Below are 25,420 nucleotides of genomic sequence, written 5' to 3'. Positions count from 1 at the left end.
GTGGTTGAGAGTCCGCCTGCCGATGCAGGGGACGCGGGTTCGTGCCCCGGTCTGGGAGGATACCACATGCCGTGGAGCGGCTGGGCCCGTGAGCCATGGCCGCTGAGCCTGTGCATCCGGAGCCTGTGCTCCGCAACGGGAGAGGCCACAGCAGTGAGAGGCCCGCGTACCGCAAAAAAAAAAAAAAAAAAGTCATGAGACCTATTCGCTACCAATCTACTTGTCCACCTAATATGGCCTAGTATGTATTTAGCCACTAAACAGACAAAAAGTTTTAACCATTCCTAGAGTTAAATTATAACTAGTATTGGGTTACACAGTATATTGTGGGAAACCTTTAGCAAAATACACTCATTTCTGCCAGTAATTAGTAAAAGTTACTATTGGTCCTCTGCTTTTCATCATTTGTACAAATTTTTAAATAGAAGCTAGAAAGTAAGATTTCTGATACATGGTTTAGTTACAATTCCAGTGATACAGTAACTATATGATCTTAGTGCCCACAAGACCACTATTACAATATATGAGCATGATAAAATAGCACAGCACACTTTAATTTTATTATGTTCAAATGTTTAGAAGACTACACTTGAGACTAGTGATCAATAAGTCTTCTCTTTTATTATTTTCTTAGCTGTGGATATAAAGTGATTAGACAAATAATATGTAACAATTTTTTTCCTTAAAATATAAAGGGATTTACAGTTTTCTCACATTCTATTAAACTAGGAGATGGGTGGTTAGAGGCTAAAATCTTTAGGTTCTCCAGTGATGCATTAACTAAACCAAAAGGGCAACTTTACTCATTTCAAAATGTTTTATTATAACAGTAATCTTCGAAGGCAAACACAAAAGATTCTACCATGCTTCGATTTTAAAACATAAATAACCAATTTAATGCATCACTAATGGTGTACAATAGATGTCTTCTTGTAGTACCAATTCAAATAAGAGACTGATGTAATCTGCCAGATACTTCAAAGTAACTAATTTGGTAATAAGAAGACACTTCTATTGTGTAAACTTTCCTACTAAAAAAAACTGCGGAAACCTTCCCAGTTGGATATTTACTACATAGAAGTGTTGAACTCTCATTAAAATGAAAACCAGAATTAAGGAATTTACGTCTTAAAAATTTATCTTGAATAACATTAGGCTTTTAAATGGAAATATATCTCTAAACAAAGAAAATAGATATTAATGGCAAAGTGTGACCTATTTTAGAATTGTATGTTTATATTCAATGTATTTAATTTCATATCTTAAAATTTTAAGTATCTATTACATTTGTTGCTATTATGTTATACACCCTATATACACATACTCCAGATGCCTTATCTATGAAATAAGTATAGTAGTACATTTGACTTTTCTATAAATCTTCCCCAGCATGAATAAGTAAAACATTTCCCAGATTCTAAACTTCTGAAGGTAAAGGCTTAGGTCAGTTTCCTGATCATATTGTATTATAATGTTTAACATATTTTTCCAGAGAAAGAACCTTAGACTTCCCTCTGCCTTTATTCTCCCTTACCTATCATGGAATCCATAATTTCAGCCTTAATAGAAAAAAAGAAGTATGAAATTCAACAAGTATTTCCAAAGCATGTTTAATAAGATTATTGTTTGTTGACCAAGGCCATTTGTAATTTGTCTTTTGGCCCACAAATGTCAAGCAAAATATAAATGTAAATTAAGACATTTTCAATTATCAGTTGTTTCTTCTCCAGGAGCAGCTAATCCTGGGAAAGTACCTATTATTCCACAAAGGAACAAGAGAGAAGGAGTTTCCATTTCTACAGCCACTGAAAGGGGGGTGTCCAGAAGTGGCACACAGGAGATGATTCTTAGGGCTGTTTTCAATGGTATTCAAAAGACCCAAGATCTAATTACCTAATATTTTTTATGGCTAATGATAGAGGGTCAGAACTAACACCCATGATGTTACAGTAGGACTTTACTGCATAATATTTTAGGATATTTGCTCTCAATTAAAGAAAAAAACTAAATGATTTGAACCATGTAATAACAAATTATATTATCAAGAGGGCACTCTATTATTTATTCCACAGAATTTTAGAGCTAGAAAAAAAAGGTATTTCTTGAATTAATTTGCTAAATTATTTGCTGCTTAATATTAATTGTTGTATATGTCCTATGCCAGTGAATGAGCCACGACTGCTTTGCACGCTTGCATAGTTTCATGGCTTCTTATGACCTGCTGGATGAGATCCAAATTCTTTGTCCTGGTGTCCAAGACACTTCACGGTCTGATCTCTATCTCTCATTCTAGCCCTTGTTCCCACTAGGATCTGAAGACCAATGCTACACTTTAACCAAAGTGTCCTGTCCCCTACATGAGCCCCACCCCCGCTACCCACCAGTGCCTGGGCTCATGCTAGCCCAGCTGCCAGACCAAATACCTTTTACTAAATGCCTGTTTTCTCTATCGTTTAGAGGGAAATCTGGTTCATCCTTCTCCTTCTCTAGAGAAGGCCACCTTCTGCATAAAATTTTCTTAGTCAAAATCATTCCTGTCCCACAAGTTTCTTCAACATTTTGCTTCTATTTCTCACAGGCCAGTTAGCTTTAATGCATCACAGCCTTTCTTCTAATCACGGTGATCAATCTTTAGGGGCAGCATCCGTTTCTTATATACACCTTGAGACACATATCATCACACTGCCCTGTATGCAGCAGACATTCAATAAAGGTTTATTGAGTGAATTAACTTTTATGTAATCATAACGTTTTATTCTGGATTTATTCTTACGTGAGCAGTCACTGTAGAAACCAGCAGCAAAACCATTACTGCCTATAATCTCCTCTCAAAAGCAAATAAGAGAAATGATTAATCTCTCAATTACAAACTCAGTTGAAGGTGAGACTAGAGATCAGCCTCGTTCATGAAATGAGACAGTAGAAGCCCGTAACAATACTGATGCCAGGGACCGCGCAAGAGGCCCTGAATGATAGGTTTCCTTGTAACTATGAAAAAGATATACTGCATATCAAAGCGTGCATGGGACACATCATTTGGCGTAAAATAGGAATGGATATATGGCACACTGAAGTGCTTATAATGAAGTTTTGTTGAATATATTCTTTCCTACTCTATTGAAGTGGTCAAATTTTAAAACCTCCAAATCAATGAGGCTTAAAGTAATAGCAAGGCTCATTTCCTGGGATGATACATGATTCTCTGTTCAGAGTTCTGTCATCTACATAAATTGAAAAGCCTGTAATGGAAGAATTAATAAAATAGGGTTTCCTTTCATGGAACTGACCTAAACAGTGAATCACAATTTGAAAGTTACTCATTTAAAACAACAACAAAACACCCAAGCACCTTGCCTCCGCTTCAAAAAGCAACAGTGTTTTGTTTTGTTTTCATTGTGGCACATAGAGATACTGAATAAATATTTGTTGAATGGATGAATAAATGGCTGCTTAAAAAAAAAATCAGACTATTAAATAAGAACACTGTGACGAGTGATGCAATGCTAATATCTGAGCGTGCACTTCAGGGGAAGAAACTAAAAATTTGTCTCTTGACTGAGATTTGAGAAATGGCCCCGCAACTTTATACTATTTCTGGTTGTGCAGGACTACAGTTCCGGGGAAACTCCACTGCTCTCTGGTGATTCTGGCCTGAGCTTACAAACTTTACTGGGGGAGTCAGTTTCTGTCAGAATAAAACTGCTGCCTTTTCAAAGACATGTGGGGACAAAAGGACACAGTAAAACATATATAAAAAGAAAGAAAAAATACCTCAGAGAAGGGAAATCGCTAGCAATGTTAATACTGAAAATAAAAGTGGACCATTATTTGGTGACCCTAACAAAAAAAATCTTTGAATAGCATACTTCAAACATGCTATTTTGTCTCAGGCTATCCTGAAGCATATTCCCAGTCCTACGTAATTAATGAGCCCTCCAGAAACTTTTTATATTCATGCAACTCGAGAAAGCCACCTACAGTGATATTGGTTTAAAGAGGACTTCTGAGAGCTTCCTACTAGCTACCACCAGCTACAGTAGCTCGCTTAAAACAGAACTGATCGTTTAGCTCAGAATTCTTCAATAGTTAGTATTTCCCAAGGACTCTTGGGACAAAACTGTGAATGACCACAGTCATTTTCTCTTTAGGATTTTATGTAAATATTTTAGTACTTTACGTGGTGTCCCAAAACATTCATAAATGTTTGCAACCCAAACTCAACACAAGGTATATCTTGACCCTTCCTTCTTCTACTTCACAGGAAACTTTAGGATTATACAGACTATGTATGTCAAATGTATAGAGTGTTTGAATGTTTCAAAATGACGGTTTTAAGGACACATCGCTTAGGAAGAAGTGACAAAGCAGGGTGTAGGAGCCCTGCTGTTCTCTCTCCCTCTGGCAGCTTACTTTTGCCACCTAGTGGGAGGCAGTTTCACAGTTTGGTCTGTGTTTTGCTCGAGGACTGTCTCCTTCCTTTAAGATCTAAGAGCAAAGGTCAGCTTCTAAATAGAATATGATCAAACACTTTTCTTTCACATTGGGGGTTTTAGATAGTTTGGGGATAACCTTAAGTAATTTCTCCAAACGGGTCTGTTCCATATCTACTGGGTTTTTTTTCAAGCAGTTAGTTTTCACTACAATGATTAACCTAGAGGATTCAAGGTAAAATAAAATCTTCTTACATAAATTTCTAACTCGTAAAAAAAACCCTGGACTTTTCCTGGCTTCCGATGATTCTCTAGCCCTTTACCTTGTAGGACTTCACAAAGTCTATGTTTTAGCTCATTCCTGTTTTTTATACTTAGGTGAAGACCAAATCTATATCTTCACCCCTAATTTCTCATGGTGGTTCTAATCTCAAATTTTCAGTTATCTACTGAATATCATCCCTGGAACTGACACTGAGTATGTCAAAAACCGAAGTCATCATCCTGCCAAAGAATCAAAGAATGGGCTTTTCTTTTGAGGCAGTGTGGCAGGCTTAATCAGAGCTAGACTGCAGTCCAGGGTTAAAAATGGCAGAGAAAAAAAATTTTTTTATGTATGTAAGAATTAATGAAACAAGTTAAGCAAAGGGAACAATCAGAAGCCAGGCTCAGTTTACTGGGCTGGGTGGGAGGAAACATGATGATCAAGAGTTTGGGTGGAGCAATAATAATGAACAGGAAGTGAGGTCGGGAACATAGGAAATTTGAGGCAGGTCACAAAGCTGAAAACAAAGAATATTGGAAATAAGAGGCCAGAGAGTTTGGAGAAAGTGTCATAGCTCAAGTCCTCAGGCTTAGGTACATGCAAGGGTTAATGGGGTGAGGACGAGCAGATTCGTGGAGTCTTGGGCCTGGAAGAGCATGGTGATACCTAGCTCGCACTCCACCTCTGCCCAAACAGGAACCTCCCCTCCCCGTGCCCCGACCCCCAATCCCCATGAGGTCTGCTGGAGACTTTCTTGAGTTCCTGACCCAAATAAATTATTGCTTATCAAAACTGCCATGATCGGGCTTCCCTGGTGGCTCACTGGTTGGGAGTCCGCCTGCCGATGCAGGGGACGCGGGTTCGTGCCCCGGGTCCGGGAGGATCCCACATGCCGCGGAGCGGCTGGGCCCGTGAGCCATGGCCGCTGAGCCCTCGCGTCCGGAGCCTGTGCTCCACAACGGGAGAGGCCGCAACAGTGAGAGGCCCGCGTACCGCAAAAACTGCCATGATCATAAATGGCCCTATAATCCTCTCCGAGGCTTCGAAGCTTTTTTTAACACCTTTATTGAGGTATAATTTATATACCATAAAGTTCATCTTGTGTGAGGAGTTTCAGTAAATTTAGGAAGTTGTAGAAACATCACCACAGTCTCATCTTAGAACATTTTAATCACTGCAAACAATTTCCCTGTGCCCATTTGCAGTCTGCTACCATTCCCAGCCCAAGGCAACCCATGATCAGTTTTCTGTCTCTACAGATTATTTGCCTTTTTGGGACGTCTGATATAAATAGAATCATACAATATGTCATCTCTTGTGTCTGGTGTCTTTCACATGGCATGTTTTTGAGGGTTGTCTTTGTTATAGCGTGTATCAGTCCATCCCTCTTTATTGCTAAATAGTATTCCATTGTATGGCTTTATAGCATTTTGTTCATCCTTTCACCAGTGGTGGGCATTCAGATTGTTCCCAGTTTGGGGCCATTATGAATACTTCTGCTATGAATATTCACATACACATCTTTGTGTAAAGATATGTTAATTTTTCTTGGGTAGATGTACGAGTGCAATTGCTGGATCCTGGAGTAAATTTAACTTTTTACAAATTGTCTTCCAAAGTGGCTGTGCAATTTTCCATTCCCATCAGCAATCTATGAAGGTCTCATTCTCCATATCCTTGCCAACATTTGTAACTGTCTGCCTTTTTTAGTAAAATCGTCTTAGTGGGTATGAAGTGGTATCTCACTGTGGTCTTACTTTGCATTCCCCCAATGGCTAATGACACTGAGTATCTTCTCGGGTGTTTATTAGTCAGCTGTATATTTTCTTTGATGAACTGTCTATACGTATCATTTAACTTTTTTTTTTGGCCATGCTGCACAGCATGTGGGATCTTACTTCCCTGACCAGGAATCGAACCCATGCCCCCTTGCAGTGGAAGCGTGGAGCCCTAACTATTGGACAGCTAGGGAATTCCCATCATGTATCAATTTTAATTGAGTTGGCTCCTTATTATGTTATAAGAGTTCTTTGTATATCCTAGATACAAGTCACGTTTCAGATATATAATTTGTTAATATTTTCTTCGAGTTGGTGGCTTTTCTTTTCATTTCCTTAATGGTGTCTTTTTCAAAAATTTTATGTTTTTGGCTGAATCGCGCAGGATGTGGGATCTTAGTTCCCCGACCAGGGATCAAACCTGTGCCCCCCCCCCCCGCCCCCGCAGTGGAAGTGTGGAGTCTTAAGCACTGGACCGCCAAGGAAGTCCCCTTAATGGTGTCTTTTGAAGCACAAAAGTTTTAAGCTTTGATAAAGTCCCATTTACCAATTTCTTCTTTTATGGATTGTGCTTTTGATGCTTAATCTAAGAAGGTTTGGCCTAACCCAAGCTCATGAAAATTTCTCCTGTGAGTTTTTCAGAAGTTTTACAGTTTCAGGCTTTACATTTAAGTCTATTCAGCCATTTAATTTTTTTTTTTTTTGCGGTACGCGGGCCTCTCACTGTCGTGGCCTCTCCCGTTGTGGAGCACAGGCTCCGGACGCGCAGGCTCAGCAGCCATGGCTCACGGGCCCAGTCGCTCCGCGGCATGCGGGATCCTCCCGTACTGGGGCACGAATCCGCGTCCCCTGCATCGGCAGGCGGACTCTCAACCACTGCGCCACCAGGGAAGCCCCAGCCCTTTAATTTTTGTATACAGCCGAGGTAAGAATCTAAATTCTTTTTTTTTTTCATATGGATATTTAACTTTTCCAGTACCATTGGTTGAAAAGACTATCCTTTCTCCATTTAATTTCCTTGGCACTTTTGTTTAAAATTGATTGAACATAAATTATAAAGGTTCATTTCTGGACTATTCCATTTGATTCTGTTCCATTAATCTACATGTCTATCCTTATGCCACTAACTTGAATAATGTAGCTTTATCGTTAAATGTGAAACTGAGTAGTGTAAGTCTTCCAATTTTTTTCTTCTGTTTCAAAAATGTTTTAGCTATTCTGGGTTCTTTGCATGTCTACATAAATTTTAGGATCAGCTTGTCAACTTCTACTAAAAAAAAAGCCTTCTGGAATTTTGTTAGTGACTGCATTGAATCTATAGGTCAATCTGGGGAATTTCCAACTTAACAATAATGTCTTCTAATCCATGAAAATTTAATGTCTCTCACATATTTAAATCTGCTCTAATTTCTCTCAGCAATGTTCTATAGTGTACAAGTCAACATCTCTTTGGTTAAAAGCTACTGTGAATAAAATAGTCAATTCTATTTTTGGAGTATTTGTTTCTAGTATGTAGAAATACAACTGACTTTTGTATATTGATTTATATCCTGTAACTTTACTGAACTTGCTTTAAGTCCTAATAGGGCTTTTGTTTGTTTGGTTGGTTGGTTGGTTGTATTTTTCTTAGGATTTTCTACACACAGGATCATGTCATCTGCAAATAAAGGTAGTTTTGCTTCTTCCTTTCCAAACCGCATGTCTTTTGTTTTTTTCTCTTTCTCTTCCCTTCTCCCCTGCTCCCCATATTGAACTGGCTGCAATTTCTACAACAATGTTGAGTAGAAGTGGTGAAATCAGGCTTTGTTCCCAAACTCAGGGAGAAAGTATTTAGTCTTTCACCATTAGGATGACATTAGCTGTAGGTTCTTTGTAGATGACCTTTATCAAGTTAAGGAAGTTCCCTCCTGTTCCTAGATTGTTCAGAGTTTTTAATCAGAAATGGGTGTCGGTTAAGCTAAATAAAAATGACTCACATCTATGAGTTCTACTCTTTAAAAAAAAAAAGAAATGGGTGTTGGATTTTGTCAAATGTTTTTTCTTTGTCTACAGAGATTATCACGTGCTTTTCCTCCTTTATTAGTATGATGTAAACAGCAACTGATTTTCAGATATTAAATCAACCTTGATAATGGTGTTTAATCCTTTTTATATGTTGCTTGATGTTGTCCAACAGTTTATGAGGCTCTGTTAATTTTTGTATTCCTTTTTCTGTTATTCAGAGTAGATAATTTCTTTTGATCTGTCTTGAAGCCATCTCTTTTGGTTCTTTCTTCTGCCATCTCAAATCTATTGTTGAATTCAATCCCTTTACTGAATTTTTCATTTCAGTAATTACTTTTTACCTGTGGAATTTCTATTTGGCCTTAAAATTTTTTTCTCTCTTTATTGAGAGTCTCTATTTGTTGACTCATTGTCACTATGTTTTCCTTTAATTCTTTAAACTTGGCTTCCTTTACTTCCTTGAACGTATTTATTATACCACCTTTGGAGTCTTTGTCTGCTGAGTCCAACATCTGGGCCCACAGCTTTTTTTCCAGGGAATACTGGTTACCCTTTCCTTTCTTCATATACCTTGTAATTTTTTGTTGAAAACTAAAAATTTAGATACTATATTGTAGTTACTCTGGGTTTTAATGTTTCTCCTCAGGATTGCTGTTGTTGCTGTGGTTTTCTTGCTTGTTTATTAATCTGCCTAGATTAAATCTGTGCAATCCATTCCCCTCACAGCATGTGGCTGCTTGTGTCTCTTCTCAGTTTTTTAAAAAATTGTTTTCTTTTTTAATTTTTAAACCCAGTTTCCTAGGAGCAACCCTTGTGTCTGTATAGCTTAGTGGTCAGTCAATGATTGGACAGGTGGTTGTGCTTAAATATCCTATGCCAATAAAGCTTCTACTCCCTGCCAATGAATCTGTGTTTGGGTTGGAGACCACATTCAAAGAACAGGCAGTTCTCAAGTCTACCTTGGCTTTTACTTGCTGCTAGGCCCTCTTGCATTTCCTTTTAAACTCAGCCTGGGATGTGTAGATAGCTTGAGCCCTCTCTGGTTCTCTCCTGCATGTGTATGAAGTCTTCTGATTAGCTGTGTTGACTTTATTGAGGACCCTTATCACTATATCACTTTCTGAGTCTCCCTGATAAATTTCTGATTAGCCTGTTGGTCCAATGTTGACCCCAACCAAGACTGTAAGCTCAAGTTCACAGAGCTGCTAGCTAGCCTTTCCTGTTTGTTTGCTACTAAGATGTTTACTGTTATTCACAATGCCACTGGCATGGGTTTTTCACATTCCACTTCAAATCAAGTAAGGCCACTCCTCCAGTGAAACTGCTGGTTTCCATGGCTTTCCTTGCCCTTGCATAACTAATGTGCTGACTGAGCCTGGAGGTGGGGAATGAGATCAGCTCCAGGCAGGAACACCACAGAATTCTACCTTTCACCTGAAGTTCAGTAGTTTTTCCATCAATAAACTTTTCTCAATTTTGTGAATGCCTCTGATCCTAAAATTGATGTTTTTGACAATTCTGTACAGTTTTATTGTTGCTTTTTGGAAGGAAGATTTGCCCAGCTCTCATTCTGCCATATTGGTAGTCTGCCTTTAAAGCTATTTTTAATTGCTCTGTTTCTTTCCACCATACCCAGCTGGTCACCAAGGCCTGCTGCTTCTTTCTCTGCAATGCTGTTTTCTTTGCCATTTTTAGAGTCACACCCATCAAGGTCATCAGCACCCATTCATTCCTGAATTACAATGACAGAAGCCTTCATCACAGTCAGTCCTGCATCCGGTTACTAGACTGACCTTATGGACACCAGTATAATCATATCCCTTGCTCCTGACCAAAGCATGGTTCTTTGCTGCAAAGAACATAAAACTCATACTGCTCCATCTAGATGTCAAGAATGTACTCAACTGTCTTGATCTTATGCAACAACATTTATTCCTGGAGCTTCCGCCAGGTTGAGTTTTTCTTCCCCCACATATTCCTTGCCAACTTCCATGCTCCTATTTTTTTCTCATGTTGTTTCCCCTATATGGAAAGCCCTTATAATCTGTCTTTCATTTCACAGTCCATCAACTCTTAAAAGAAGCTTAATCAGGTAAATTCTTCTGCTCTTGATTATTTCCATATGCTACAGTAGATTTCAAAATTCATATATGCATAAATGGATTTTAAAACATTTCTGACACTAAATCATGTTGCTTTGCAATCAGTCCTCAATTGTTTCTGTATATGTTTTGTTGTTTCTCCAACTTTTTTTTCCTTTTAAATACTTTATTTTTTAGAGCAGTTTTAGATTCACAGTAAAATGCAGCAAAAAGCACAGAGAGTTCCCATATACCCTGTCTCTAACTTTTCCTTACAGTCAATTTGAGGGCTTTCCTTATTTACACAATAGTAAATACTTCTTCAGCATCTAGCAGAGTGGCAGAGATACAGCTGGTGCTTAGTACATGACGGCTGAAGGAATAAACTAAAATGCTTCTTGATTTCCTATGGACACTCTCAAAAATCTTTTAAGAAAAAGGATCACTTTAGAATGTCTTCCCTACCTCCCTACCTCCTTGAAGAACTTAACTCTTTCATATAGCTCTGAAAGCAGAGATGATACTAAAAATATTTAATAATTAGTGTGGCATGGACACCAACCAAAAGAATCAGACAACAAAACTAGACAACAAAACTAGCTGGCCCAAGAAATGATCCATTAGTTCCTAGACTGTGGAGAGATCCCGGATGTCCCGGACATGAGGCCATGATGACAGAGGATGAAACATGGGGCAGAAACTATCTGCCAAGTGGCAGGAAAGTATAAGAATAGAAGACGGTCAGAAGCCAATCTCAAGGGTTGGTTAGGCAGTACAAGATCAGAGAGAACAAAAGTACTAGCAGGCCGAGACAAACAAACAGGGCAGACCCTAGGTAAGTAACCAGGAGTCAGAGTTCAAGGTAAGGTAGGTTCAGTCAGGCAGACAGTAAGGAAATAACTAGATAAAGACTGCAGCAAACAGTTGTCTGGAAGCAGAAATGTATCAGCAACAAGGAGCTGGCAGACAGACGACTCTGTCCCTGAGCTGGAGATTTTCTTACTCTGTGCTCCCTACTACGGCAAGAACCTCCGTAGAGGCAGGACCTGTCTCTGCATGTGAGGTTAGGTGAGCCAGCTATAAGGTCTGTCAGCATATCAGCCTTTTAGAGTGAGAAACGTAAGTGTGGGTCTTGGTAGAGTGATGACACTTCTTACCAAAATGTACCAGGTTTGCTGGTAGCACATCACTGTACAGCCTATGAAGGGCAATAGAGACATTTAAAAATCACTACGTTGGCCCTTATTATTAAATTTCATACATGTTAAATATTTGGGGTTTAAAAAAATGTCTTTATATTCCTTCCATCAGAGGATGCAAAAAAGAAACCAATTCACTAAAGAGTATTTAAAAAATATGAAGAGGCATTAGCTGCTAACTTAGAAACAAAGAGACCAGGTCAAATAACTATTAGCAATGAAAGAATAAAATTGAAAATTCTGAAAAATAACCAGTAACTGGTTAGTCTAAAAAGTAGTTTTGGAAATGGGGAGAGGCATGACTTAATTGAAGGTGTACTGCTAAGAGAGAGAAGGTTACTGTTTTTCAGTTTTAAATACTGTAATAAATCAAACACAACACTGTAATTTGAGTTTATGAGGAAGGTAATACTCTTTAGGTTATAAAAGTGACCTCCAGTGGGCAATAATGCTCTCAAATCTGTGGCCTAGGGAACTATATTCTATTGATCATCACTTTAAAAAAGTCTATATAGGCAACAGTTTTCCACTATAACTTTCACATCCATTTAGCCAATTATATACATATGGTACTTATTGGCTCAATAATGTATCTGGTTATGATTCATTAGCATGAACTGTTAACAGAAAGGTTTTTAGGATATTTCCCCAACGATCTTCAAATCAACCACAAATATCTAGACCTAGAGAATAGTAGGAATATTAAATCTTTACTTAAAATAATTTGAAATTAGAATACCAAATTAAAAATTAAGGAACTACTGGGACTTCCCTGATGGCGCAGTGGTTAAGAATCTGCCTGCCAATGCAGGGGACATGGGTTTGATCCCTGGTCGGGGAAGATCCCACATGCTGTGGAGCAACTAAGCCCGTGAGCCACAACTACTGAGCCCGTGAACCACAACTACTGAAGTCCGCACACCTAAAGCCCATGCTCTGCAACAAGAGAAGCCACCGCAATGAGAACCACATTGCGCTCACCACAACGAAGAGTAGCTCCCACTTGCCGCAACTAGAGAAAGCCCGCGTGCAGCAACAAAGACCCAACACAGCCAAAAATAAATAAAACAAATTAATAATAAAAAAATTAAGGAACTACTAACATGGAGTATGTATACAGGTCTAAAACTGAATAAAACGTATAGGGAGAAAATCTAGGAAGCACTTTTGGACTCTATTTGTCTCCTATGAGATCATGAACATGAAATTATCTTCAAAGAGATAATCTGTTGTGAAACACTGAGCTACAGGTAAGGTGAGGTACAGAGCAAATAACCATGCTGAAAATCATTTCTAGTGCAGTTGGGGAAAAGTCATGTTTTTTAATACCTAAAATTTCAACTTTCTGTTGATTAGCTGTTATTCATCGCTTCAGGAAAAAAAAAGCAAGAGAAGGAAAGCAATAAGGTAAATTCGTGGGTCTTGACTATAGTCCAAAATTATTTTATAGGTTAAGTTAGCAAGTCACTTGTGTGCACAATATCACTGGATACATATAACCTTTTAGAAACGTGGCCATGCTGTACTAAGGATAAATGAAATTATGAGTCAGTTGTAAAATACGTAATATTCAATTTTCCCACTACCTTCCCCTATAACTCACTGTTGGTTCTGGAAACTGCTTATATATCTGACATGAAAAAAGATCACTATGGAAACAACAGAATATTCCTTATTACTTAAAATAAAAATGCAGCTATGAAGCTTTTCTAAGTGGGATTTCAAAAAGGAGACAAAAGTAACCTTTGCTACCAGCAAACTTTCTTTCAATGCTCTGATAAATACTGATGAAGAAAGATAATTAATTTTTCCCTTAGAGAATAAAATTGGTTTCTATTGTAGAGTAAATAAATCCAAAATTCACAACCAAATCTAACTGTGCTATAATACAGGCAATATTTCCAGAAGATTAGCTCCTTTCTGAAAGAGAATGAACTCTGAGTGACCATGTTTAGAATAACATTCGATACAAAATTCAAAAAGTGCATGCCTAATGTTTCTTCCTTCTAGTTCGGGGATTAGATCAGCAAACTTTTTCTGTAAAGGGGCAGATAGTAAATATTTTAGGTGTTGCAGGCAATATGGTTTCTGTCGTAATTACTCATTTCTGCTGTTGGAGTGAAAGTGGCCACAGACAATACCTGAACACATGGGCATGAGTGTGTTCCAATAAAACTTTCTTTACGGATACTAAAATTTGAATTCCATATAATTTTAACATCTCATGAAATATTATTCTTCTTTTGATTTCTTTCCAACCATTTCAAAATCTAAAAGCCATCCTTAGTTCAGGTGGTAAGCTGGATTTGGCCCATGGGCTGTGGTTTGCTGATTCCTGTTCCAGTCCATTGAGTAATAACTATCCAGTGGTGAGAAGCTGTTCCTGGTGACCTTCCCTCCTGAAACATTTTTTGAAGATATGACTGAATTTGTAACTATGTGTGATGATGGACGTTTACTAAATTTGTGGTAACCATTTTGCAGTATATACATATATCAAATCATTATGTTGTACGCCTAAAACTAATACAATGTTATATTTCAATTCTATCTCAATTAAAAAAAAACAGCTAAAAAACAAAAGTTACAGAAAAAGGTTTTAACAAAATTCAACAACTATTATGATAAAAACTCTCCAGAAAGTAGGAATAGAGGGAACCTATCGCAACATAATAAAGGCCATATATGACAAACCCACAGCCAACATCATTCTCAATGATGAAACACTGAAACTCTTTCCTCTAAGACAGGAAAAAGACAAGGTTGCCCACTCTCACCACTATTACTCAACATAGTTTTGGAAGTTTTAGCCACAGCAATCAGAGAAGAAAAAGAAATAAAAGGAAGCCAAGTCGGAAAAGAAGAAGTAAAACTGTCACTGTCTGCAGATGACATGATACTATACATAGAGAATCCTAAAGATGCCACCAGAAAACTACTAGAGCTAATCAACAAATTTGGTAGAGTAGCAGGATACAAAATTAATGCGCAGAAATCTCTTGCATTCCTATACATTAATGATGAAAAATCTGAAAGAGAAATTAAGGAAATACTCCCATTTACCACTGCAACAAAAAGAATAAAATACCTAGGAATAAACCTACCTAAGGAGACAAAAGACCTATATGCAGAAAACTATAAGACACATATGAAAGAAAGACGATACAAACAGATGGAGAGATATACCATGTTCTTGGATTGGAAGAATCAACATTGTGAAAATGACTCTACTACCCAAAGCAATCTACAGATTCAATACAATCCCTATCAAACTACCAATAGCATTTTTCACAAAACTAGAACAAAAAAACTGCACAATTTGTACGGAAACACAAAAGATCCCAAATAGCCAGAGCAATCTTGAGGAAAAAAAAGGAGCTGGGCGAGTCAGGCTCCCTGTCTTCAGACTCTGCTACAAAGCTACAGTAATTAAGACAGTATGGTACTGGCACAAAAACAGAAAATAGATCAATGCAACAGGATAGGAAGCCCAGAGATAAACCCACACACATATGGTCACCTTATCTTTGATAAAGGAGGCAAGAATATATAATGGAGAAAAGGCAGCCTCTTCAATAAGTAGTGCTGGGAAAACTAGACAGCTACATGTAAAAGAATGAAATTAGAACACTCCCTAACACCATACACAAAAATAAACTCAAAATCGATTAAAGACCTAAATGTAAGGCCAGATACTATAAAACTCTTAGAGGAAAACACAGGCATAACACTCTATGACATAAATCACAGCAAGATCCTTTTTGACCCACCTCCTAGAGAAATGGAAATAAAAATAAACAAATGGGACCTAATGAAACTTAAAAGCTTTTGCACAGCAAAGGAAACCATAAATAAGACGAAGAGACAACCCTCAGAATGGGACCAAATATTTGCAAACGAAGCAACTGACAAAGGATTAATCTCCAAAATATACAAGCAGCTCATGCAGCTCAATATCAAAAAAACAAACAACCCAATCCAAAAATGGGCAGAAGACCTAAAAAGACATTTCTCCAAAGAAGACATACAGATTGCCAACAAACACATGAAAAAATGCTGAACATCACTAATCATTAGAGAAATGCAAATCAAAACTACAATCAGGTATCACCTCACACCGGTCAGAATGGCCATCATCAATAAAATCTACAAACAATAAATACTGGAGAGGGTGTGGAGAAAAGGGAACCCTCTTGCACTGCTGGTGGGAATGTAAATTGATACAGCCACTATGGAGAACAGTATGGAGGTTCCTTAAAAAACTAAAAATAGGACTACCCTACGACCCAGCAATCCCACTACTGGGCATATACCCTGAGAAAACCATAATTCAAAAAGAGTCACGTACCACAATGTTCATTGCAGCTCTATTTACAGTAGCCAGGGGGCTTCCCTGGTGGCACAGTGGTTGAGAGTCTGCCTGCCGATGCAGGGGACACGGGTTTGTGCCCCGGTCCGAGAGGATCCCACATGCCGTGGAGTGGCTGGGCCTGTGGGCCATGGCTGCTGAGCCTGCGAGTCCGGAGCCTGTGCTCCTCAACGAGAGAGGCCGCATTGGTGAGAGGCCCGAATACCGCAAAAAAAAAAAAAAAAAAAGACAGTAGCCAGGACATGGAAGCAACCTAAGTGTCCATCAACAGATGAATGGATAAAGAAGATGTGACACATGTATACAATGGAATATTACTCAGTCATAAAAAGAAACGAAATTGAGTTATTTGTAGTGAGGTGGATGGACCTAGAGTCTGTCATACAGAGTGAAGTAAATCAGAAAGAGAAAAAGAAATACCGTATGCTAACACATATATATGGGATCCAGAACAAAAAACAGTTCTGATGAACCTAGGGGCAGGACAGGAATAAAGACACAGACATAGAAAATGGACTTGAGGGGCTTCCCTGGTGGCGCAGTGGTTGAGAGTCCACCTGCCGATGCAGGTGTCACGGGTTCCTGCCCGGGTCCGGGAGGATCCCACATGCCGCGGAGCGGCTGGGCCCGTGAACCATGGCCGCTGGACCTGCGCGTCCGGAGCCTGCGCTCCGCAACGGGAGGGGCCACAACAGTGAGGGGCCCACGTACCGCAAAAAAAAAAAAAAAAAAAAAAAGAAAATGGACTTGAGGACGTGGGGAGGGAGAAGGGTAAGCTGGGATGAAGTGAGATAGTAACATTGACATATATACACTACCAAATGTAAAACAGATAGCTAGTGAGAAGCAGCTGCATAGCACAGGGAGATCAGCTCGGTGCTTTGTGACCACTTAGAGGGGTGGGATAGGGAGGTGGGAGGGAGACACAAGAGGGAGGAGATATGGGGATATATGTATACATATAGCTGATTTCCTTTGTTATACAGCAGAAACTAACACAACATTGTAAAGCAATTATACTCCAATAAAGATGTTAAAAAAAAGGTTATTTGAACTACTGGACTAGTTAGTGAAATACAAAATGTAAAGAAAAAAGATATGATTGAATTCCTTAAGTATAAGATATATTTGTGTAAAATGGGAATTTTATATAATAAATGAAAAGCCAGGGGAAGAAATTTTAATCCTATAATCATGGGATAAGTTTCAGATAGGAGAATATTTTGAAATACAAAAATCAACAAATATGAAAGCACTTTCCCCAAACAAACATTTTGATGTACCTTTTTAGTATCTCTCTCAGCATCTTATTTCATAAAAAGTAAACAAAAATCAACTTATGTGTTGAATTGTGGCAGCTCCAGAACTTCCTAGAAGCTGCCAATGGCAGCGATTATACCCTCTCTTTCGAAACTCTATGGCCCTCAGCACTGTGGCTTGACAGTGGAGCAAGTGGAACAGTGAAGTTCAAAACTTATACTGAACCTATGTAATACAAAGAATGCCACAACCCTATCGCAGGTACCTCTAGGATAATGCAGTGAGGGCTGTTATTACGCAACGTCACTCCTAAGTGTCCCTTATATTAAAAAGCTGCTTTATTTGTCTTGGGAAATTGTTGCTCAAACCTATGAAGTTTGTGCCTCTTTATGTTCCGAGGGATGCAGTCCCAAATGACACTATGCAGTGAACACTGACTTGTATATTACACTGTGAAATGCTAGAAACAGGAGGCAGCCCTGGAACTTGAGAAAAGTAATTTAGACACCGAGAAGGATGTACTCATATGCATGACAGGTTAGAAAAATTCAGTTACAAACAGATCAGTAGAGAAATTAACGGAGATATATGATGGATTCCTGATGACAGTTACATGGATTCAGAGTATGTAAATGCTGAGGTCACATATGGAGGGCCTCAGGATGCTTTCACAAAACATGTGCCTGTAAAGCCACCACCAGAGAAAGCATCCTGGGCCAAACATTCCATTTCTCTCACCAATTCTATCAGATGAACCCTACCAAATCCAAGTCATTCTAATTTTTCTTAGAAACTCAATTCATTTCCATCCTATAAATATGTATGGAGTTACTCCTCAGTGCCAGAGCATAGACATGGAGAATACTAAGGCAAAGAAGACACCGCTCTGGACCACACTGAAGTCCCTGCCCAGTGGGGTAGACCAATATGGAAACAAATAATGGGAAAACAGTTTGATAAAGGTAATGGTGGGATGATGTAAAAAGTAGGTTTGGGGAAGGCTTATTGACTGGAGTGACATGTTGGCTGCTGATGGATAAAACAAAGTTTCTCTTATGAGCAAGGAGAGAACGGTCCAGACAGAGGGAACAGTGCCAATAAAGACAGATGCAAGAGAACAGGAGACGTGGTAACTCAATACGGCCAGGGTATAAAAGCATGCGTGCAAGTTAGGCACAGGGTGAATAGTCAAGGATAAGACTGGAGACATAGGCAGGGACTGAGTCATAATGCCCTTGGATTTCATCCTGTCCAACACACATGCGGCTACTGACCACCTGAAATGTGGCTAGTCCAAAGTGAGATGTATAAAAGAGCACAAAATATCTCAGTAATTTAAAAAGTTGATTACAGTTTGAAATGATACTTTAGATATATTGGGCTAAATAAAATATATTATTAAGATTAAACTTAACAGTTTCTTTTTAGTTTTTAAATGGGTCTACTAGAAAATTTTAAATTACTCATGTGGTATTTTATCCCTCCTGTAGTAGTCCTTGTGGTTGATTCCTCAATAACCCTTTCACCCCAAGCATTTAAACTAGTAGTGGTCTCTTTTCTCTTGCCAGTAACTAGTTTAGACATGGGCATGTCACCGACCCAATGCAGGCCTGAACTACGAAGGAAAGATAGCTGGGGGAGTTCCAGATACAGATGTCTTTGCCCCTAAAAGGAGAAAGAAGATCAGATCTCGTGTTTTCCTTTGGATGTGGCTATGTGGCCAGTGACACAGAGAACCCCTGTGGCCATCTTTCCATGACACAGAGGATAAAGCAGAGGATGGCAGAGTTAAGAAATGAAATAACCCAATTCCCTGCTGACATCACTGAGCTGCTTTATCAACCAACCTTGGAGTTCACCCTTCCTCTGAACTTCCTGTTATGTGAGATAACAAGATTCCTTATTATTTAAGCCAAAATGAGTCAGCTTTTCTGTTACTTGTAGCCAAAAGCATCCTAGCTGATGCACTCCATTAGACTAAAGGGCAAGGTAGTAGATGTATTATCATTTAAGACCTTCTAGCACTACAAAAGTTCTGTACAAAGTCTACAATCAATCAATGTACTATTGCTATGATAGTATATACTTAGATACGAGAGAAGGCTTTTTCTCTTTTAGTTTTAAATTACTATACAACTGTAAGACATTATGACACAATTACTCAGGCAAAGAGACTTGTAATTAATCAGAAAAAGAACTTTGAGCAGAATTTAATTAATCAAAAGTAGAAGAGAATACCCATAAGATTTGTAAATTGTTACACTTAATGGTTGCTCTTTGAGAAGTCTGCCTTGAATTCTAGTCAAAGCACACAGGTTGATTGATGTTACTAATCTGGACATAAACCCTTAAAGGCAATGTAGCAGATGAAGCAAATAATCAAATGGTACAGCTTCTACCTCACAGAGTTACCATGAGAATTAAGCAAAATAATGTATGTCGAGCCTAGCACGATATATAGTAGTACATGGTAAACACATTATACATAAATCCGGTTCTTGTTCAAACTAGTAGTTACCAATGGGGAGGGGGAAGGGAGGAGAGGCAAGATGGAGGTAGGGGATAAAGAGGTACAAACTACTATGTATAAAATAAATAAGCTACAAGGATATATCGTATACCACAGGGAGTATAGCCAATGTTTTATAAAAACTATCAATGGAGTATAACCTTTAAAAATTGTGAATCACTATGTTGTGTACCTGAAACCTGTATAATATTGTAAGTCAACTATACCTCAATAATAAAAAAAAAAAAAAAGAAATTTGGTTCTTGTTTCTCTTGTAAAATTGTTGATTTTTCAAATTCTAAGTAATGTGTCAAGTATGCATTGTCAGTTACTCTATACAATAACCTCACTTTGTGATGACTAGGGTCAGATTACAGCAAGTACTAATAGACATGCTATACTTCACTGGCTAGTTAGTACTTGATTAGGTGGTTGATTTATCAGTTCATTCTTTTATTTATACGAGGCAGGTGAGTTCCAGAGCTAACGTGAACAAAGTAAGGTAGGGAGTGACAACGCTATTAACCAGGAATTAAGCTATAGTATTTTGACTAACCTATGCCTGCTTACCTAGTATTTGTGAAATGGTGAGATTAATAATTCAGTCTGAATGAAGATGAATAAAAAGAAAATACAGGGCTTCCCTGGTGGCGCAGTGGTTGAGAGTCCGCCAGCCGATGCAGGGGACACGGGTTCGTGCCCCGGTTCGGGAGGATCCCACATGCCGCGGAGCGGCTGTGCCTGTGAGCCATGGCCGCTGAGCCTGCACGTCCGGAGCCTGTGCTCCGCAAGGGGAGAGGCCACAACAGTTAGAGGCCCGCGTACCACAAAAAACAAACAAACGAAAAAAAAGAAAATATAAAGACAAGGAAGGAAGTTTATCACTTTGAGGCTGTAACAGAAGGTGACTGATGTAATTAAAAGAGACAGAGAGGGAGAGGTACTCAGTAACATTTAAGAATGATGAAGAAAAGAAAAAAAAGATGTACTGATAGAAAGGGTATCGGGCCAGGAGAGAGTACCCATAGTATCTGCTGAGTTGTACCAAGACAGGATATTCTAAAATCCTTTCTGCAGTACTACAAACAATTTTGCTTTACTAATATACACTATACAATATAAATTTAATTTCCAAATAGGATATACTGAAAAATACTCAACACAACCCTCACTAGCTCAATCTTAACAAATAAGTGTGTCTTTTTAAATTCAATTTACGAATTAGGATGATGGCTCTTCATTGAAACCATATGATCTATAAATCTTAAATTTCGCAAGATGATTGGCTCAGCAGGCTATGAGAAGTTATTTACCTAGCTTATTACAAGGATTGTCAGTCAGTTATCTTTGGATGCTCTAGAATCTAGTGCAGGATTCCCACGTAGTTGTTCAGCTAACAAATGTGTCTAAAAAAATCAACATCTATAAATTTAAACTACATTTATATTCTGGACAATTAAACATTCTAAACTAATGTGTATTTATAATATCACATTTACTGTGATGAATAAGGCAAACACCTGTAGAACATTCTCACCCAAACACGTGGGGACCTCCAGGCAGACACCGCCCTGAATGACTGTCCACTGCTTGGATGAGAATTCAGAGTTCCCAAACAGGAAACACTGGCCGACAGACCCTTTCCCTAAAGTCAGACAGTGGCAGGCTGAGACCAGTCTTTGGAGACAAATAATTATTCTAGGAGGTCTGAAGCAAGCCTTAACTAGCCACTGGTATTTGAAGGAGCTCTAAACCAGGCTATTAGTTAAATATAGTGCGTTTCCAGGAAAGGGGACGCCATCGTTCCACATTTCCTTGGGATCAATACCACAGGAGTAACTGATAAAAGAATGAGTTCGGCTTTTTTTAAAGTTAGGCTTATTGAGGTATAATCTTCAAACAGTAAAATTTACCCCTTTTAGTGTACAGTTCTGTGAGTTTGATAAATGCATACAGTTGTGTTTCTACCACCACAATCAAGATATAGTACATTTCCATCATCCCCCAAAATTCTGTCCTGACAATTTAGGGTCAATCCCTCCCCATCCCCTGGCAACCACCGATCTGTCTATAGTTTTGCCTTTTCCAGAATGTCACACACATCAAACCTACCGCAGTCTTTTGAGTCTGGTTTCTTTCGTCCATTACAATGTAACTGGCAACAAGGCCAGTGAGACTGGGAGGGAGTGAAAAGGAGAATGGCAGGAATTGAAATTGGAGAGGTAGAGGGGGCCAAACCACACAGGAACTTGTATGCCATAACAAAAGTTTTGGATTTATAATAGGTGTGATGAGAAGCCACTGGAAGTTTCTTAAGTCGCTGAGTAACGTGACTGAATGATTATCTTAAAAATAATTTTGGCTACTGGGTGGCAGACAGCCCATAGCGGAACGAAAATAGAAGAAGGAAGCCAGTTTAGAGACTACTGCAGTGGTCTGGATTAAAAGTGCTAGTGACTTAAACTAGAATGGTAACCCTGGAGGTGGTGACAAGTGGTCAGATCAGAGATGTAATTTAGAGGAAGAGATGCTAGGACCAGATGTGGCACGTGAAGGGGAGAGAGGAGGCGAAGATGCTTCAAGGGGCTTGGCCCCAGCAACAAGGTAGATGGTCGTTTACCGGGATGGATAAAAGAAAAAGGAGATAAAAGCAGGGAAAAGCAGGTTTGGGAGGGGGGGAAGGGAGAATTAAGAGCTCCATACATTTCGACATCACCAGCATATAGATACTGAATCTCTTCCCCAACCATTTTGCATATCTATATAGACCTTGATAGAGAAATTTCACTTAATGGTCCCTGTCCTATACAGCGAGGGAATGCACTGGTAATACGTTCAGTCTCCACTTCATTGGGTTCCTAGCGCTAAACATATTTTTAATTAAGAAGCTGTAAACTCTATTCAATACTCTGTAATGACCCATATGGAAATCGAATCTGAAAAAGACTGGGTATACGCATATGTATAACTGATTCACTTTGCTGTACATCTGAAACTAACACAACACTGTAAATCAACTATACGCCAATAAAAATTAATTTGAAAAAATTAAAAAATATCACAGTGAGGGAAGACTGTACTAACATACGTGGCGATGCCAACAATGTTAACCTAAAATAAACATTGGGAGCTCCAACACCAAAAACAAAGAAAGATAAGCTGTAAAGGTTCAAGGCTAGAGAGTTCTTCCATTTCTCACCTCCATTTTCTATACAGATAAGAACAACCTGAGTTTCGCAGGAAGGATCGCCTCTACATTTTACGTATCCTTTTTTTTTCAGAATACTTATTCTCTTGTTCAACTGCAGTGGCTCGAATGATGTCTTTTAAATAACAGTAATTTTTCTTGCTTTAAGTGCTTTCCTGTTTTCTAGTATTTACAAATTAACAGGTGAGAAAGCATTCAGTGGCCCATCTTTTCCAACTTACCAGGTCAAATTTATGCTTTTGGTATGGTGAAGGAGTAACTCTTGCTTAGACAGACCCTTAGTTTTTCTACATTTTCAACACAATGTAGAAAAGCCAGAGGATGTGGAGTAGAGGTTTACTCTGTGTCTGCTCTCCTCAGGGAACCCAATGATCCAAGCACAAGGGAGGTGCATGGATCACACCCCCACCCCCACTTTGCACCTCTGAGGCCACCAAAGTAGAGTGTTTGATATACAGGATAGTCGTTCTAGTCATGGCTCCATTCATCCATCCCTCTATCCATCCACCCATTGGACCATTATCGACACATTTCCTGGAAGTCTCTTTCTTTCATCTTAAAATTTCATGCAAATTTGTCATCTATAATGCAGTTGTATTTACTTTATATAAAAATGTCTTTATTTACTTACCATTGAGTAATTGACACTCCAGATAGACGCAGAATAAGACCATTTTGTACGGTTGTGCAGGTTGCGCACTGCACACCTTGATGGGGAGGGCATTCACACCGTGGTGACTGGATTTATCTATTATGACAATTTTCTGTTGGATAGCAGTAAAATGTTTTGAGGAAGAGGTACCTTTTTTCCTAATTTGTTAAAGTGCCATATGGGCTAACTGTAGCCCTGGACTTTGAGTGCCTTGGCATATGGTCTGGGCACAAGCCTGAACAGCCTCATTATTTTGCTCATGAAGAAGCCAAGTTCCAAGAGGTGAAGAGACAAGGTCCCACGGCTAGTTCCTGGCAACTCTGGGTTCGAGTCCCGTCTCCATTCCCAGTCCAGTGCTCTTTCATAACAATAAACTACCTCCACTAACAGTGAGTTGCTCTTCTCAGGTGTGTGGGTTTCTGAGAATGATTTCATTGCTTTGCCTAAGGAGAGACCTTTGCAGGATGGCTGTCTCATGCCGCTCTTGCCATTTGTTTCTGCCATCCGTGGATACAGAGTTAGATACAGCAGCAGCTAGACTTCTTGCCAATTATTCAAAGGTGCTGGAGTGTAAGCTCCGTAGGAGCAGGAACCATGTCTAACATTCTTACCATGTTCTCAGCACCTGGTGTGTAGCTCATTTATAGTTTTATACAGGGAAACGTAATACTTCCTGTTAGCTAGTTTAGCCCCTGTTCCTCAGAGCCCTGCTATACCCTCTTCTGCAGCTGGAGCACACATCAGCGCAAAACCCTGAGAAGCGCTGGAGAGACGTCTAAGCTGCTTCCCAGATCGACATGCTATTAACTGTTTATTACTGGTTGGGCTCATTCAACCAAGAGAAAGAAGATCCGTTATAGAATCATAAAATGGTAGCACTGGAATGAATCTTGTAGGTCAACTAACTCAACTCCCTCAAGTAGCATCCTAGGAAACAGAGTCCCGAAGAGATGATAGCATCCACCCAGGTAGCTGTCTGTAGGAGCTTACATATGATGTGGTTACTTCCTAAAACTCAGATGTTTTGACCAATTAGTGGTTCTTTCCGGAACACCACAATACCTTGCCACCAATCAAATGATGATTGGAAACCCATAATGGCGGGGACATCATGAACTAGAGAGGTATGCCCTTAAGACTGTTTTCCTGTCTGGGCTGGACAATAAACTATGTATTTGAGAAGTTACACTATTAGGCTCTTTTATTCTCTCCATGCAAGGGCACTATTCAGATAGAAAGAAAAAAAGAATCAGGCAAGACTATTAGGAATTCTCAAATTTACTGGGAAAAGGATATGAAAGTGGGTTATGATTGTTCTGTATGTAAATGGTTAATTTAAAAAACACAGCTGGTTAGTCATACAGTAAACTGTGTATGTCTATTAATTTTGACTCCAAACTAGAAATTCTATGACCTAGGTCATTAGTTTAGTCTAATCTGATGATTATTTTAATTGAAAATATGTATTATAAACAGGATGTATTCTCAAGCTGTTGTCTAAACAATCAAAGGAATTTGTTTATTAAGAAAATATACTTTTCAGATTTTTAGCTTTATCTCAGAAACAGAACTTTAAAAGTAAAAACAACACTGGAACTTCATTTTAATAATATCCCAAGTTAGAGGATGTATCATAGTGAGACTCCAGTGTTATCCGTCTACATG

General features: G+C 38.9%; 1 protein-coding gene across 10 annotated transcripts in view; it reads right to left on the bottom strand.

Moving 5' to 3' along the window:
* The window catches only part of STAU2 (staufen double-stranded RNA binding protein 2), a 309,733-nt gene that overhangs the window by 82,247 nt on the left and 202,066 nt on the right, over positions 1 to 25,420 (bottom strand). The gene's annotated exons all lie outside the window — the stretch shown is intronic.

This window comes from Aethalodelphis obliquidens, unplaced genomic scaffold (genome assembly GCF_003676395.1).
Source record: "Aethalodelphis obliquidens isolate GAN/ISIS:26980383/991018 unplaced genomic scaffold, ASM367639v1 scaffold33, whole genome shotgun sequence".
Taxonomy (NCBI): Eukaryota; Metazoa; Chordata; class Mammalia; order Artiodactyla; family Delphinidae; genus Aethalodelphis; species Aethalodelphis obliquidens.
Note: the sequence above shows the minus strand (reverse complement) of the source record. Positions and strands in the feature narration are given on the sequence as shown.